General features: G+C 42.4%; 1 protein-coding gene across 2 annotated transcripts in view; it reads left to right on the plus strand.

The window, feature by feature from the left end:
* The first annotated feature begins 929 nt into the window (after positions 1-929).
* PRICKLE1 (prickle planar cell polarity protein 1) overlaps positions 930-16,300 on the plus strand; it is a 112,572-nt gene continuing 97,201 nt past the window's right edge. For both annotated transcript variants that reach the window (XM_039249347.1, XM_039249350.1), the window contains exon 1: positions 930-1,100. The gene's annotated coding sequence lies outside the window, so the exon portion shown is untranslated. The remainder of the gene's footprint in view (positions 1,101-16,300) is intronic.

The following is a 16,300-nucleotide window of genomic DNA, read 5'->3' on the forward strand; positions in this document are numbered from 1 at the left end:
TAGTACGTCCTGGGAGAACGTGCCTGAGAGCCCAACCCTGGGAATCGGGCGGAGAGAAAACCTGGAGAGTGGTTGGCCAATGAAAAATGATCCTCGTGATCAAATTAATACTCTGAAAACGACGCTAACTTGGGTCAGGTTCTGGACACTGGGCTGGACTCAGGTGCTCTCCACACTCGGGGATTTTCTTTGAGATGCTAGGACCGTCGAGGACGGGAAGGGAAAGAACTAGGGGCTGGATATTCGGCTTCTTGCTCTCAGGCCAAGGCAGCCCAGCCTGCAGGGTTACAAGACACAGGATCGAGTCCAAGGGGGTCCCCAGCGAGCCGAGGAGCGCCGGAAGGAATCTAAGAGTTTAATTAAGTACCCCTTCCCCCAGCACACACGCCTAGTGAAGAGGGACCCAAATAGGCAATCCTCAAACCGTTTGATCAGAGGAAATTGGGTTTGTCTCCCTCCCCCCTACCCCGTCACCCCTTCCTGTCTTTCAATCCATCAGGACTGTTGGTTAAAAAAAAAAGAGGGAGGGAGCATAAAATCGGGGGCGGGGCGGAGACGACCGCGCTGCACTTGAGAGCCTGGGCTGCGCCGCGGTGAACTTCGTCTCGCAGATCACCCGCCCCCAGCTCCGCGCGCCGGCTGCTCGCGCGGCCAGTCCCGCGCCGCCCGCCGCCCGCCCGCCCGCACACGCCGGGCCTCGCGCCCTCGGAGCCGGGCCGCGCCGCCGGGATCGCGCGGCGGCGTCCGCGCTCCGCGTTTTCGCTCCCGCCGGGCCCCGGAGGCCGAGGGCGGGGTGCGCGGCGGCGCCGCGGCGCGGGGCTCCGAGTCGGAGCGCACTCCGCCTGCAGCCCGCCGCGAGCGCCGCCTCCCGCGGCCGCCGCCGCCGCCGCCCGACAGCGCGCCCCGGAGCATGCCGGCCTGCGCCGCCCGCGCCGCCTGACTTCCCCGAGGGGCCCCGCGGCCGCACGGCGACTCGCCGCGCTCTCTCCATGGTCCGCCGGCTGCCCGCCCTCGCCCACCCCTGACGCCGCGGGCCGCAGCACCGCAGACCTGCGCGGCGCGGAGGACCGTCCAGCCGACTTCTCTCTGCCTCGCGCGGGGTGAGTGGCGGCCGGGCTCCGGCCGGCTCTGCAGCGGGGCTGCGGCGCGGCAGTGGGGGGCGAGCGCCAGGCACCCTGGGTGTCACTGCAGGGGGTGGGGGGGCTGTGACACCCAGGCTGGGCCGGCAGAGCAGAAAGCAAGGGAGAAGGGCATCATCGGCTTGTTGGGCTGTGTAGACGGTGAAAGCCGATACCAGGCTGCAGCACCGAGGGGGCTTCAGAGAGGCAGCCCGCATGGCTCCCGTTTGCTGCATCACTACCAACTCTTCCCCCGAGTCTCTCCTGCGTGGAAACCCGTTCAGCGGCCCCGGAGTTGGGGCGATGAGGGACGCAGGGAGGCGAGGGTGCGTCGGCATGTGTCCGCCGCTTAGGATCTCCTGTCACCTACTGGCGTCCGGAGGGAGGCTGCTGCTTCTCTCCCAACGCTCTGCGGAAAGGGCCGGCCGCTTTTTGGCAGGGGTGCATCGGCTCCCCGCCCCCGCCCCCGCCTCGACAAAGGTGTTTTCTGAAGGTAGCAAGTCAGCGGAAAAGAACGGGAGCGTCTTCCTCCCTTTTAGGCAGAAACAAAGTTGGAGAAACTGGGCATGTTCGTAATTAGCAGGGCCGGGACTCGGGGTGCAGCAGAAAGCTGTTACAATTTCATTGCCCTCTAAAAAACAAACGGCATCCCCAGTGGCTATCAGCAGTGCCATATTATTTGGGGGGGGGGGGACGTGGGGATAATTGTCCACAGACTGATTGTCTTCAGGAGGCTGAAGAACGAGATAGGGATGGCACCGCACTGACTTCCAGTTTTGCCTGAGGAGGATTCAGAATCAGAACCCAACATGTTGGGTTGCTGATTGTAAGGAGTATGGGAGACCAGAACTGCGGCCATGAACGAGGTGAAGAGCACAGTCCGGGAACCTGCGTGAAAGGAAAAGCGCATGTAAAGATCTGGCCTCTCCGGAGAGGTTCGCATGCATCTGTGCTATAAGAAGCATGTATATGTGACTTTTAGAATAGGTGTTAGGAAGGGCGATTTATACCCCAAAGAATCGAATGTGAGCATGCCTTCTTACAGTTTTGTGTACCTCTCTCTTCATTTTAGTCTGCTGTGTGTGCAGCTGGTGTTATATAATTGATGGGCTTCACCCTCAGCTATTTTTTCACGTACTTTTGGAGGAAAGGGAACTTCTGTCTGTCCCTTCAGACAGGCCCAAGGTGTAGACCGGCAAGGGTTGCTGGATGTTTGCCCTGGTCCGGCTCCAGATGTGTGAGCTCAGCTGTTGCCTGTCACTTAGGTGACAACTGGCCTTTTCCCACTAAGCCTTTGCTGTCTCCATTCTCCTCAGTGAAGTGTCAGTGTTCAGCCGCCTTCTATTATCCAGAGTGGACTCGAGCCCCTTGGGGAGGCGGCAGTCTTGTTTGACCATCCTCAACAATATGTGTTTCCAGACTCGGGGGGTGGGGGGGGGGGATCCCATGACAGCAAGATAGATACACTTTGAATTGAGCACCAACTTAATCCAAAGATTCTGCTTTAATCAAGACGGCTCTGGAAGGATGACGCAATATTTGTCAAGCCTTTTTCCCTGGAACAATATTTACTCCCACCAAGGGATTTTCAACTTAAACAACAGCCATTTATCTTGCTGTCTGGTGGGGCCCGGTTCAGTTTGCCTCCAATGGGGTCCTAGCCTAGGTGGCTGGTTTGGCCTGGGACAGGAATCTGTCATTGTAACCCAACTGGAGCCTGAAGAAAGCAAAATACAGCACCTGCTGGTACCGGGGGGGGGTTTCTAACGGCCATCAACTGGCCAGCCAGGAAACACAGGAGGAGATATTTTACAAGCCCTTCCGAAATGTTTATACAAAGGATTTAAAGGTTAACAACGCATGTGCTCTACATATTAAAACTAAAGGTTCTAGAAACAAATGGACATTACCCACGGTGAAGAGTCCGCACGCTTGCTGATGGACTTGAAAATCTGTTTTAATAAGTCATGGCTAACAATAGTGACTCATTCTTGAGAATAAACCTAGGAAGGAAGGAAGGAGGGAGGAGGGAGGGGAAGTGAGGAGGAAAGGAGGATGGAGGAACTTGATGGTACGTAGAGGTAGCCATGTTGATGTGAGCAAATGGGTTTAGTAAATTAATTTCTCCATCCTTAATTTGGTACTTACAGCTGATCTGTCACTGACTGATCCTCTTGATTTATGGGTTTATTTTTTTTTAAAGAAAAGTGATACATTTTACTAAAGTGACAGAGTCAACCAATTCTGCTAGCAATACCAATGAAACTTAAAAAGTTTATCATGTTTTTATAATCAAGTTCCATGGAGCTACCATTTGTCTTTATCATAAAGGGGATTGCAATGAGTCAGCTCTGGTCATGCAAATAAAATCTAATATCAGCTGGGAAGGAAAAAAAAGCCTTATAGGTTTAATAGCTTAACTATTATGTTTAGAGTCAGATGTGGGTAAAAGTCTGGTTGCTACTAATATTCTCTCCTATGATAATTCTGGAAAGACACAAAAAAAGAAGAGGTTAAAATTTGAGGTTTCTTTAATGATGGATTAAAAAAATTAAGCAGAAATCTAAGTTTTAAAAACTGACATTGTAAGATAATCTCTCTAAAAACTTTGATAATTCCTTGAAAACAAAACACAGTTGAATAGGGTGAGTGATGTTCATATTACTCATGAAATGGAATAAGAATCTTTAAAAATTACTTTCCAATAATTAAGTAACTCTTTTAATGGCCTAAACCTAGTTTGTGTTTTCCAATATTATGGGAAATGATTTTCAGAAAAAAAATTGTCATTACTGGTATTCTAGTTAAGTGCAGTCAATTTCCATTAAAGTAGTTCATAAAGAATATTTTCTTTTCCTTTTAAAGAAGGGAAGTTGGGGCACCTGGGTGGCTTAGTCGGTTAAGCCTCCGACTTTCGCTTAGGTCATGATCTCGCGGTTCGTGGGTTCGAGCCCCGCGTCGGGCTCTGTGCTGACTGCCAGCTCAGAGCCTGGAGCCTGTTTCAGAGTCTGTGACTCCCTCTCTCTCTGACCCTCCCCTGCTCACGCTGTCTCTCTCTCTCCTAGAAATAAATAAAAAATAAATAAAGAAAGAAAGAAGGGAAGTAATTTAAAAAGCCAAAGTGATTCTCGTCTGTACACAGAAATGGTAAAGATGCCACTTGACCAGGATAGACTCCTTCCCCTTGGAAAGGTAGCTCCCTCTCTCTTTTCCCCTCATTTTTTGTAAAATAATATCAAGTGTTTAACTCTTATTAGAGTGAGAATAGTCAGTTTGCTTATAGTCACATGTAATCATTCCATAATAAAGAGACGTCAGGGGAGTGAATGAATTGGATTTCCTGGTTGGTTGGTTGGTTGGTTGGTGTTTTAAGGGAGCATTACGGCTTTTTCTTTTGGTCACAGAACAAAGCCTTTTCGTTTTGTGCACTAACATCTTTGGAAGGCTGGTTCGAAAGCAAACACCCTGGGAGAAGAAGGTCCAGTAATCTAGGTGCCAAGTCCTGGGTTGCTGCGGTTCCTCGAAATCTCAGAGCAGAGTGCGGAGACAGAGTTGTACTGGGGAACCACAGCGGTTCTCCCCCCACCCCTGCTTCTGGACGTGGCCATCTCCCCCCCACACAAGTGTACCATCTCAGCTCCCCCCGCCACCCCGTGACTAGTGACCACCCTCAGTCTGTGGCTGTGCCTCACCGAAGTCAAGGAGGGTAACTGCATGTGTGTTGGTGAAGGAACACTTGGGACAGTGGAGGAGACCTGGCCTGAAATTGCGTGGGGGACCCAGCGAAGCCCATGTTTCCCTCATTCCCCTCTCTCCTGAAGGACGATGGGGGGAAGAGGCATGCTTTACAAGTTGGAGCATGCTGATGTCATGACGCTTCTGGCGCGGAGATGCGACAGAATAATCGGACGCTTCCCTGTGTGCCAGGATGACACGAGTTTTCCAAGAGCGAGTCCTGAGCCAGTGGTCCGCTGGGACTCTTTCCAGTTTCGAGGGGGGATCAGACCTCAAAGAAAATGGAATAATTCCTCCTGTGTTTCTGCGTTGTTTGCTTGTTTAGACTAAATTCCAAATGCATTTTGGTCACTTTTGAAAGGACCTCTCTAGGAGCAAGAATGATGGCCCATCCTGAACGGATTAGACTTTTCCAGCTTCATTTCCCTATAAAGAGAGATTTTAAATTTTAATTTCAAATAAAAATGTCAGCAAGGCAGATGCCAGTGTAAACATTTTAAAACTTAAAGCCGTAAACTAGCAAGCAGCTGTCATTTACCTTTACTTGACTTTCCCCATATCCACCCATCCCTTGTCCCCTGCCCCCACTTAACTTTAGTTGACTTCCCTTCACCGCCCCCCACCCCCATCCGTAAGTTTGGTCCTAAGTGATCCCACTGACCAATTAAACTGCAGTTGTATTTTTCTCACTGGTAGATTTGGGGTGAACTCTTGGGAGAAGTGCCTTTCATTTCTAGTGGATTGCACTTCAGGGGAAAAAAAAAGTTAGGGCTGTGTTATTTCAGTTGTTCTAGTACTGAAGTCATATACTCCTCTAAGAGTTCTGACCCAGTTGCTGATTTATAGCATCCACCAGCTTTTGCTTTGTGTATGCTTCTCTGTTTCCTTCTTTTCTCATTGAGTCTTTGGAAAGAAAGATCTGTCAATAATGCAGTGGAAATATTGCAGTCAGACGCAGACCCGTAAGGAGACTTCTCAGTGCAGCGAGCGCTCACTCAGCTGCCCTTCTTTTATCTGAGGCAGATCCCACAGCTCGCAATTATGGTCTTTGACTTTGGTAACAATTCTGTTTGAAATGTTTCCAATTACACACAATATTGGCGGCATGTAGCAGCTGCATGCCAAAAAGCATTTCGAAGCATGTTCCAAGAATCAGGCTGTGATTGCTTTTAATTTAAATAAAGGCTATTTGGTTTCCTGTGAAGTTTTTTATAACCACTCCCCCCCCATTTTTGTTGCCTTTAAAAAAAGCCTGATATAAAGTAGCCACCACTTAACATGATACAATATTGGCCCTGGTTTTCTAAGATGGCCCTTTGCTTTAGGCAAGCATAACTGAACTTTTCATTAAAGGAAATTTTAAAGAAACATTGTACAGTAGTTTGGATTTCCCCAAAGAATGAGAGAGGAAAAGGTTATCTGATCACATACAATTAAGTAGCTAATGTTTTCAAATCCCGCCCCCCCTTCCTTCTTTAGCAATCTATCGTTCTAATTATCTTTTTAGGGGCATCTGGTTGGCTCAGTTGGTTAAGCGTCCGACTTTGGCTCAGGTCATGATCTTACAGTTGGTGAGTTCGAGCCCCGCATTGGACTCTGTGCTGACAGCTCAGAACTCAGAGCCTGCTTCAGATTCTGTCTCTCTCTCTCTCTCTCCCTCCCCTCCCCTGCTCTCTCTCTCTCTCTGCCCTCCCTTGCTCTCTCTTTCTCTCTCTCTCTCAAAATTAAATAAACATTTTAAAAAATCCCCTTGTGGGGAAACTTAAAATTATCTTTTTAGGTCACTGAAGACTTTTAGATGTACTGTCTTTTCTTCAGATTTTTCTATTTTACTTTTGTGAGCCCATGATCCTGGGTTAAAAATACATTAAAAGAGTAGAGAGAGGTCAATAAGAATATTCTTTAAAGGAGGGGGGGAGGAGACCAGCAAATAATTCCGCCATTCTGCAGCAACCAGGCCCTCCAGATCTGCCCCCTCTGTGGGCTTGAAATTTCTGAACACTGAAACCTTTTAAAACGGTAGTGGTTTCAATCTTTTAATAGCTACCAGATATACCTGACTTATTAAATCTGAAAATAAGAAAATATACACTCTCAGGACTTGGAGTGAAGTGATTGGTTACAGCACCCAATGTGGGGGGAGGGGTTGTAGGGGGGGGTCTATTTCAGGATAGTTTTTGGCCCATTTGAAACGTAATACCTAGAGCTAGAGGGTATCCAATAACTGAGGTGCTAAGATGGTCCTAATTAAGGTGTTTTCACATAGGCTCTTTCAATCCTGGCAAAAACCTCCTATAGAATATAGTGCTTCTTTGGGTTGAACAGTAGTTGACTTGCATAAATGCCAGCATCTCTTCTGGCATTTTTGGAAATCTTCCATAGCGTAATAAATAGTGCTGTATAATCCAAATTTGTAAATGCCATGTTTCATGTAGCCCCTGTAGAGACAGCTGAAATTAACCCAGGCTCCTAGGAATCATTGAGATCCTGGAGGCTACTGCCTGAATCTAAGGTACTACCTCTGATGAACGGTAGTGAAGGCCTTTGATCCCATCTCGGAGACGGTGTGAGGTTCGATTTCATATAGCAGTGTCCTGTGAAGAAGTGCCCACCTACTGATGCTTAGATTTCTCCTTTATCCTTTCAGTTAGTTTTAATTCTAAAAATTTTCTTTTTCGAGAAAATTTGCCCAGCTCGAGGTAAAATGAGGTTTACGTTGCTTTATCAGCTGAGCACCCCAGGCTGCCGGATAGGTGCCCCACCCAGGCCCATTGCTATGGTGACAAAGCCCACAGTAACTATGGTTGAAATAGAAAGTCTATTAAAACCCTTTTCTAAATTGGCCATCTCCTCTGCCCTAGTTAAAGTGCTGTCTTCTGGATACATACATACACACACACACACACACACACACACACACACACACACAAATACAAGTGCATACACACCACTCTTTCATTCTAAAAATAGTAAACTGATTTAACCATGTTACAGTTTCACCAAAAGCATTTGTGCTTTTTTTTCTTTTATCTCACTGATAAGCAAATAATATGGTAATCTTCTGAAGACACTCATGACTTGTTAACCGTAATTGATATTTCCAACTATGTTATTTACATGCTTGAATAATCTGAGGTCCTTAGTTAGGATCTGAAAAAGAGCTAGTGTGGCATTTTGTTTTGTTTTAAAACATCACTTCCAAACAATTTAGGGACCGATTAGATTTTGTGTGCAAAGACTGCTTAGTGCTCCAGTGTTGAAATACTTATTCTAATGTGTGTCAAAAAAAGACAGCATTTTAAATTCTTCTGTGAGTATGTAATTAATAAGTGTCTTCGGAGCTTAAAGGATATGCATGTTACAGAATTTTTAGAAAGAGATAAAGTTAGGGCTGAAGTACATTAGAGAGTCACAGATGTTTCTTGTAAGAAAATCCATGTGTTTCATAGGAATTTTGAACTGCTTTCTGATGCTTAGCTTTGTTTATTGCAAAGATCATATGAATAATTTCATTGAGTTCCTTAGTTCTTATTTACATGAACCTTGAGAAGGGAGCTGAAGTGATAAATAACTTGCTCCCCTTACCTAGTTCTAAAATGCTTTAGCCCTTTATGTTTTTGTTTATGTGAAGGGAGGGAATAAAATATACAGAGAAGATGTTTGTGTTTAGCTAACTTAATCATGTAAGTTCCCTTTGTGGGCCTTCTATAGGCTTAAACAGCTTGCCAGGCTAATAGCCAAAAATATGTCCTTAAGTACTGCCAAACGTGCTAAAGGCAGATCAGTCTTTCTTCATATTGAAGGATTAGAAATGTTTTTCTTTACCATTTGAATTTTTAAGGAATAAACCAGAAAAATCACTCTCTTCTCCCCCTCCTTATGTGTGAAAACCAAAGTTATTATTCATTGCAGTGCTGACATGAGAAACCGATAGGAATAATGATATTTATTTGAGAACGTTTTAAACTAGCTTGACTTGGCTGTTTAAGGAGGAAGCAACCAGGTTGCTATGGTGTATGATGGATCTTTTGCTATTTATGTGTTCGTGTTGCCCGTTGATACTGGCTTTTTACTTTGGTTCCGTGGCTTTTGGCAAGTACTGGTCAGTGTATCCTGTCTCTTCTTGAGCAGAGCTTCAGGAATAGTGCTGGGGTGCCTGGGTGGCTCACTCAGTTAAGCGTCCGACTTCGGCTCAGGGCATGATCTCATGGTACGTGGGTTTGAGGCCTGCATCGGGCTCTGTGCTGACAGCTCAGAGCCTGGAGCCTGCTTCAGATCTGTGTTTCTCTCTGTCCCTCCCCAGCTCACACTCTGTCTCTCTCTCAAAGTAAATAACATTAAACATTAATGTTTATTGTTATTAATAAAATTAAAACATTAAAAAAGAAGAATAGACTGGTGATGTGGTATAATAGTGCAAAAAAAAAAAAAAGCCAGCTCTTCTCCAGTCTCTTCCTGAAAATCAGAAAAATTAGACTGCAATATAGCTGTGTGATTTCGGGGAGACCTCTCAACCTCTCTGGGCCTCAGTTTCCTCATATTTAAGTGAGGGAATTAGGCTGGGTCAGTACATATTAACCAAAAGTTTGAATCATAAACATCTATGCAGCTTTTTCAAAATACAAATACATGAAGATTTTATGACAGTAGGTTTTGGGTATGGTCTTGCACTCTTAGCCTGAAAAGGCTTCATAGGTAATTCGATGCACAGCTGTAGTTAAGAGCCACTAAATTAGATGATCTCTAAGATTTCCTTCTAGTTCTAAAATCTTATGTTTCTAATCCTAGTAGGCTGTACTACTCTCTTTTCCTTCTTTCCTTTCTCCCTCCTACCTTTACCTCTATGTTTACTCCTAATATTGCTGTCAGAAATTTATAGATACCATGTTAGCCCCGTTGCTGGGTGATCTATGTTCTGCTCTTGTAAGTACTGGTAATTACTGTGAGGAGGGACCATGGCTGCTCACCAATGGCACACGCAGTGTGTAACATGGTGCCCCCACAGACAAGCACGGTGAGCCCACAAAGTCAGGAATCACTTTGAAAATGTCATATTATGTTTCAAAATAACGTGCTCAGTATGCTTTTTGTCAACATTTCAGACACTTTTCCAAATTAAAAACAATGGATATAATTGTTCATCTGAAAAACAACATATTATTTTCCTTCTGTTTCCAGACTTAGGGATATCCATAGTGTATTGATTATTTTGGGGGATCCAGATTAACAACTGATCTTATTGCTTTAAATTCAGAAGCATAGAAATAGCAAGTGTTGGAGAGGATGTGGGGCAAGAGGAGTGGGAGTGTATATTGGCAGCCACTGTGGAAAACAGCATGGAGGTTCCTCAAAAAATTAAAAATAGAAATACCAGGGGCACCTGGGTGGCTCAGTCGGTTAAGTGTCTGACTCTTGCTCAGATCGCGATCTTGCGGTTTGTGGTTCCGAGCCCCATGGGCTCTGTGCTGACAGCTCAGAGCCTGGAGCTGCTTCAGATTCTGTGTCTCCCTCCTTTCTTTCTGCCCCTCCCCCCCTCGCACTCTGTCTCTCTCACTCAAAAATAAATAAACATTCAACAAATTAAAAAAAAAAAAAGGAAATACCATATAATCCAGTAACTCTACTATTGGGTATTTATTTACCCAAAGAAAACAAAACACAAATTTGAAAAGATATATGTACTCCCATGTTTATTGCAGCATTATTTACAAAAGCCAAGATATGGAAGCAACCTAAGTGCGCATCAGTAGCTGAATGGATAAGGAAGATGTGGTGTGAGTATATATAATATATATAGTGGAATATTACTGAGCCACAAAAAAGGATGAGATTGTGCCATTTATGACAACAGGGATGGACCTAGAGGGTATTATGCTAGGTAAAATAAATCAGACTGAGAAAGACAAATACCATATAATTTTACTCACGTGGAATCTAAAAACACCCAGATGAATAAACAAATCAGATCTATAAATAGAACAAAGTGATGATTACAAAATGGGTGAAGGGGAATAGAAGATAAGGACTTCTAGGTATGGAATGAATAAGTCACAGGAATAAAAGGCACAGCATAGCAAATATAGTCACTGATATTATAATGGTGTTGTCTGGTAACAGATGGTAGCTACACTTGGGATAAGCCTGGCATAACATATATAGAAGTTGAATAAGTTGTACACCTGAAACTAATGTAACATTGTAGGCCACCTATACTCAAATTTTTTTTAAAAGTTTAATAAATAAACAATAAGGGGAAATTTAAAAACATATTTTTTAAAAATAAATTCAGAGGTATTTCTTCTGAAAAGTTATCTGGAGGTTGGGGGAAAAAAAGCATATTATTTGAAAATGTAATTAAAGTACTGCTAAAAAACAGTTTATCTTATGAAAAACATAGTTTTTCTGATGTATCCTTACCTTTTGGTGCCTGAATGTATTGACTGAATGAATGAATGTCCAGTTTTCTGTGGTCATTTTAATGTATATCAGTTTGAGAAATATAAGCCAACTATTATCACCATAAAGGTTTCAGAACTCATCTGACAAACTTACAACTTCATTACAACTTTAACTCTCATTTTATTTTATTTTAGTTAAATTTTAAGTAGATTTTTACCAATAGAGTCTTTTTTATTAATAATAATAATTATTATTATTTTAGAGAGAGAGCAGGGAAGAGGGGCAGAGGAAGAGAGAGAATAATTTTTTAATATTCATTTATTTTTAGAGAGAGAGTGCGAGGGTGCAGGAGAGGGGCAGAGGGAAAGGGAGAGATGATCTGAAGCAGGTTCTGAGCTGACAGCAGAGAGCCCAATGCGGGGCTCAAACTCACAAATGGTGAGATCATGACCTGAGCCAAAGTCAGATGCTCAACCGACTGAGCCACCCAGGCGCCTCCCCACCCCCATACAATGTCTTAATAAAGTGTGTGTCTGATTAAGGCCTAGATCCTTTTCAAACAGAAATGCCAATTCCCATTTTTTTATTAGTATAGTAAGCAAACTAATTATAACTATTTTTAATGGCCAGCAATTATTTTGATCCTTTTACAGACATTATTCCATATTATATATTTCATTATATATGAAGTGCATTATAACTGTCCCGATCCGTATTATACAGAACCTCATATCCAAAATGTATAGATATTTCTTGTTCTAGGTAAAGCAGAGTGTCTTAACAAAATATGATAAGCATGCTCTAAGTTTTTGTCAAATAACTGTGATACATCTGAAAGTTTTATTTTCAAGCATTGAAAAATTCTTGGTTACATAGTCTTATGGAAATTGATTAAAAGAGTTTATTATCCATTTTGTTTCTTTGCTTTTTCTGATTTGGTCTTTGAAAATTGGATTATTTCCTATCATCCATTATTACCGTTGCTGTAGAATATCGAGTAAATTTTCAAAAATCAGTCAGTATCACTGCTTAGCTGTGTCTATATAGTATAAACACAGAAAGAAATACATACTTTACCTAGCTTACTTGGTTTTTGTTGTTGTTGTTATGCGTTGTCGTTATATGTTGCCATTCTTGTGGGTGGGATTGTTCTTTTGTTTTATTTTAAATTAAAAGAAGGACCTTAAAAACACGCCATTCTAAAACCTGGGTAACTGTCCAGTTTCCTTTGACCTTTCAATGTATAGGCATGACCAGTAGCAAAATCAGCTAACCTCAGCTCTTTTTTTCCTATAGGATGCCTAATACCAAATCAAATAATCAGGACCCCAGAGTGGAAATTTCTACCTGAATTATCTACTTGTGTTGTTTGCACAATGTAACTGGAAAAACACTCTCTCTTAGCCATTATGTAAAGAGATAGGCTGAGGCATTTTAGTCAGGAAAAAAGATTAAATTGTAGCTAAACAGGGTTTAAGGATCATTGAAGATAAATGGAGAGCTGGTTCAAAGTATTGTATAAAGCTTTATTAATGTGTAAGTTTCACTTTCCTGACTGTCCTCAGCTAATCTCCTTGTTTGACTAGACTTGACAAGCTAACATAAAAGGACAAGTGTAGGTTTTTCCAGGTGGGATCATAGCTCACTGCATCTTTTCAGGTCTCTGCTCAAAAGTCATCTGATATCAGGGAAGGTTTCCTAATCACCCTGTATAAAATAGCAGCACCCTTGCCTGCCCTGGCCATCACCCAGTACTCTTGAGACCGCTCAGCCTGCTTCACTTTTCTCCGCAGCACTTATCACTATCAGACAGATACTTACTTATTATAGCTGTCTGTTCCATGAAGAAATCTCTATGCTGTCTCCTGCTTTAGCCTCGATCTTAGAGGCACATAGAAGGTGCTTAATAAATTCCTGCAGAATGAATGACTACAAAAATATAGGGCGCTAGTAGCTGTGCTTTAAACTGGGACAGCCCCTCCCCAATCTAAAAGTATGAGTTTTATTCTTATATTCTTATTCTTATAATAAAGTTAGCAAATGGCTGTTCTCATTTTATAGGATAAACATTTGTGGACCACTTTAATGTTATATGTAAAATAAAGACAAAGAGAACTCAATATTTTGTTTCTGAGTGTGAATTTTCAGAACCAAGATTTTTCTAGGTGTTGTTTGGATTTGCATGGGTGTTTTGTTTTGTTTTGTTTTTGCAGCTAAAGTAAGGTTTCTGAGCTGTTTCCTTCCTTATCTGAATAAAGCCAGAGGAACATGATAAGAATATGAGGGGACAGACTGATAGAATCCCCCTCCCCTCCCCTCTACCACAGAGTGACCAGTGAAATGTAATCAAATAGCAGAGGGATGCTGTATTAATAGAAGATTAAATATTCACAGCAGGGAAGCTATGTGACTTACCTCTTCATAGTGTTTCCAAGCTACTCTGTAACCTTTACCAAAACGAGAGGAAGTATCTTCAGACAGACTTGTGGTGTTGCCTTGTATATTAAAACAAGGGTAATGGGTCATCTTTCGCTCAAGAAATCCTCTGACTTAAATTCCAGAGGTGAAAAGCTAATCCTCTAAGTGATTTCAGCTAGCTTACTAGGAAACCTAGTTGCTTAACATTATTATTTTAATGTATCAGGTTCCAGGGCTAAATGGGCAGTGGGTCAGCTCTCCTGTTAAGGAGCTGAACCCAGTTATTTGCCCAGAAATTATCATTTTTTAACTTGGGTGGGGGTCTTTACTACTACTAAGACTAATACCTCTGACATACACAATGCTCTTGCAAATTCATTTCATTTACCTTTACTGCATCTTTGTGTGGAGGTTTAACTGAGATTTTCCCAATTTACTGTTGAAGAAGCTGCCTGTTAGTTCAAGATGCAGCTTCTTTAAGGAGCTTTGGTTTGGCAGTTCCTAAATAAATGAATGTTTGTAGTTCAGTTTTTGAAAAGAAAGAAGGAAGAAAAAAGCAAGAGGGAAAATAAGCAAGCACTTGTGACTTCTACAGAATTGTTTGATGATGTTTTATAAATATTGATGTTTACATTCATTCTATATTAAATGTTTTTAGATAATTACAGCCTCTCCTTTAAAAAAATTTTTTTAAATTTTTATTTATTTTTGAGAGAGCAGAGTGTGAGCAGGAAAAGGGCAGAGAGGGAGACACAGAATCCAAAGCAGGCTCCAGACTCCGAGCTGTCAGCACAGAGCCTGATGCGGGGGTTGAACCCATGATCATGACCTGAACCGAAGTCTGACACTCAATTGACTGAGCCACCCAGGGGTCCCAATTACAGCCTATTACAGCCTCTCCTATCATTAAACTTGCAAGTGATCTTGGATGAGTCACTTAATTTTTTGGATTTCTTATCCACTCTGTGTCTCGGTTTCCTCATTTATAAAGGGAGGGTCTTGAGGACCTTTTAGGCTCAAAATTTCCTAATTCTAAAATACTAGATTCAGAGGCTGCAACTTCAAGGAGGACTGATAATAAATTGGAGCTGATTTTTTTTTAATCACTAATTATCACTACCTAAGTCTCAGGCTAGAATTATTTAACAGTCAACTCAAAATTATTCATCTTAGCCAGATTTAAAACATGGTTTCTTTATTCATGATTCAGTGTGGCCGGTTCAAAATTCAACAATAGCTATGTTTTAAAGACCTAAGAGAATATATACACTTCCCCTTACCAAAATTCTGGTTTAATAGGTCACATTATAGTTTAATATGAGGAGCTTAAAACTACAGTATATATTAAGAGCAAATTGTTAATCTGATATAGTTACAACAATGGCATACTTATGTTCATACTAAAAATCAGAAATGTGAGTACCATGTTGTGCATGGGCAATGTGGAAACCTTGTAGAACTCAAAAGTAGTATGTTCACTGTCTTTTGTAATCACGGTGTGTTTGCAATTGTTTAACCTGTGTGTGTCCATTAATCAAATTGGAATTACTTCAGGGAAGTTTAGAGAGGCTGGAAAATAAAAACAGCCAAACATCCCATTTTAGTTGCATTCCTAATATTTTTGAAACTGTAGTAATACTCTTATCTCCCCCACTCCCCAAATAAAAGCTAGTGAAAATATGCGGTAAGTGGTGAAACTCTTTCTGTATTAACCTGAAACACCACATGTTGGCATATGTCACCTTACCTGCTGGCCTGGGTGTTCCATTTTTATAACACTGTGATTAATTAACTCAGTAACTTTTAAGCAAATTCTTAAGGCCTTGGATCTCATTCACATTCTAATTAGGCTGAACCCTAAGTTACAAATGGCCCACCGGGAAGTAGTATACCATCTGTATTATATCTGAGAAGATGGAGTTTATGAATTGTGCAGATGAACATAGCAATGAGCCGTGGCACATCTCCTGGCAGATTCGTAAGTGACTATGAAGTGCTGTTCTAAAAGGAAGGACTATCTATATAAATGTGACATTAATAATCACCAGTTTGAATCTGGGTCACTTCAGCCATGACTCAAAGATCAAACGCTATCAGCTGGTAATGAGTGTGTGAAAGAGCTGCAGAAAGGCATTCCATTTCTTAATGACACCTTTGTGGGCCTTCTCAGCAGACTGTAGAGGGTGGGCCAGAAATAAAGTCTCATATGCCCTTGGTTGGGAGGCTGGCCCTCCAGGTTACAGTTGGCACACTTTTGCAGAGATGTTTTGGGAATAGTTCACAATGGTTTCTGTTGCCCTAGCTCCTTAAGCGGATATATAGAACCTTTCATCTTTTGCCTCTTTTCCTGACCATGTATTCACTTTAAAATGATGGTAGTAGCTCTTTTTTCGTAGTCTCTGTCTTCTTTTTTTCTTTTCTATGCTCTGAAAATAAAGAGAAATGGCATTTACAAATGCATATTAATCATTGAATATTAGGCTTCCCCATATTTATTTCAATTTAGGGACATCATTTTCATTTCAAGACGCCATTATTGACCCCTGCGATCAGCCGGGCTTTGTGCTAGGCTCTGGAAACACAAACACTGTATAGGAGCGGTTCTTGTCTTTAAAGACCTCACAGATCAT

The sequence above is a fragment of the Hyaena hyaena genome, unplaced genomic scaffold, assembly GCF_003009895.1.
Source record: "Hyaena hyaena isolate Hyena2069 unplaced genomic scaffold, ASM300989v1 scaffold_334, whole genome shotgun sequence".
NCBI lineage: Eukaryota > Metazoa > Chordata > Mammalia > Carnivora > Hyaenidae > Hyaena > Hyaena hyaena.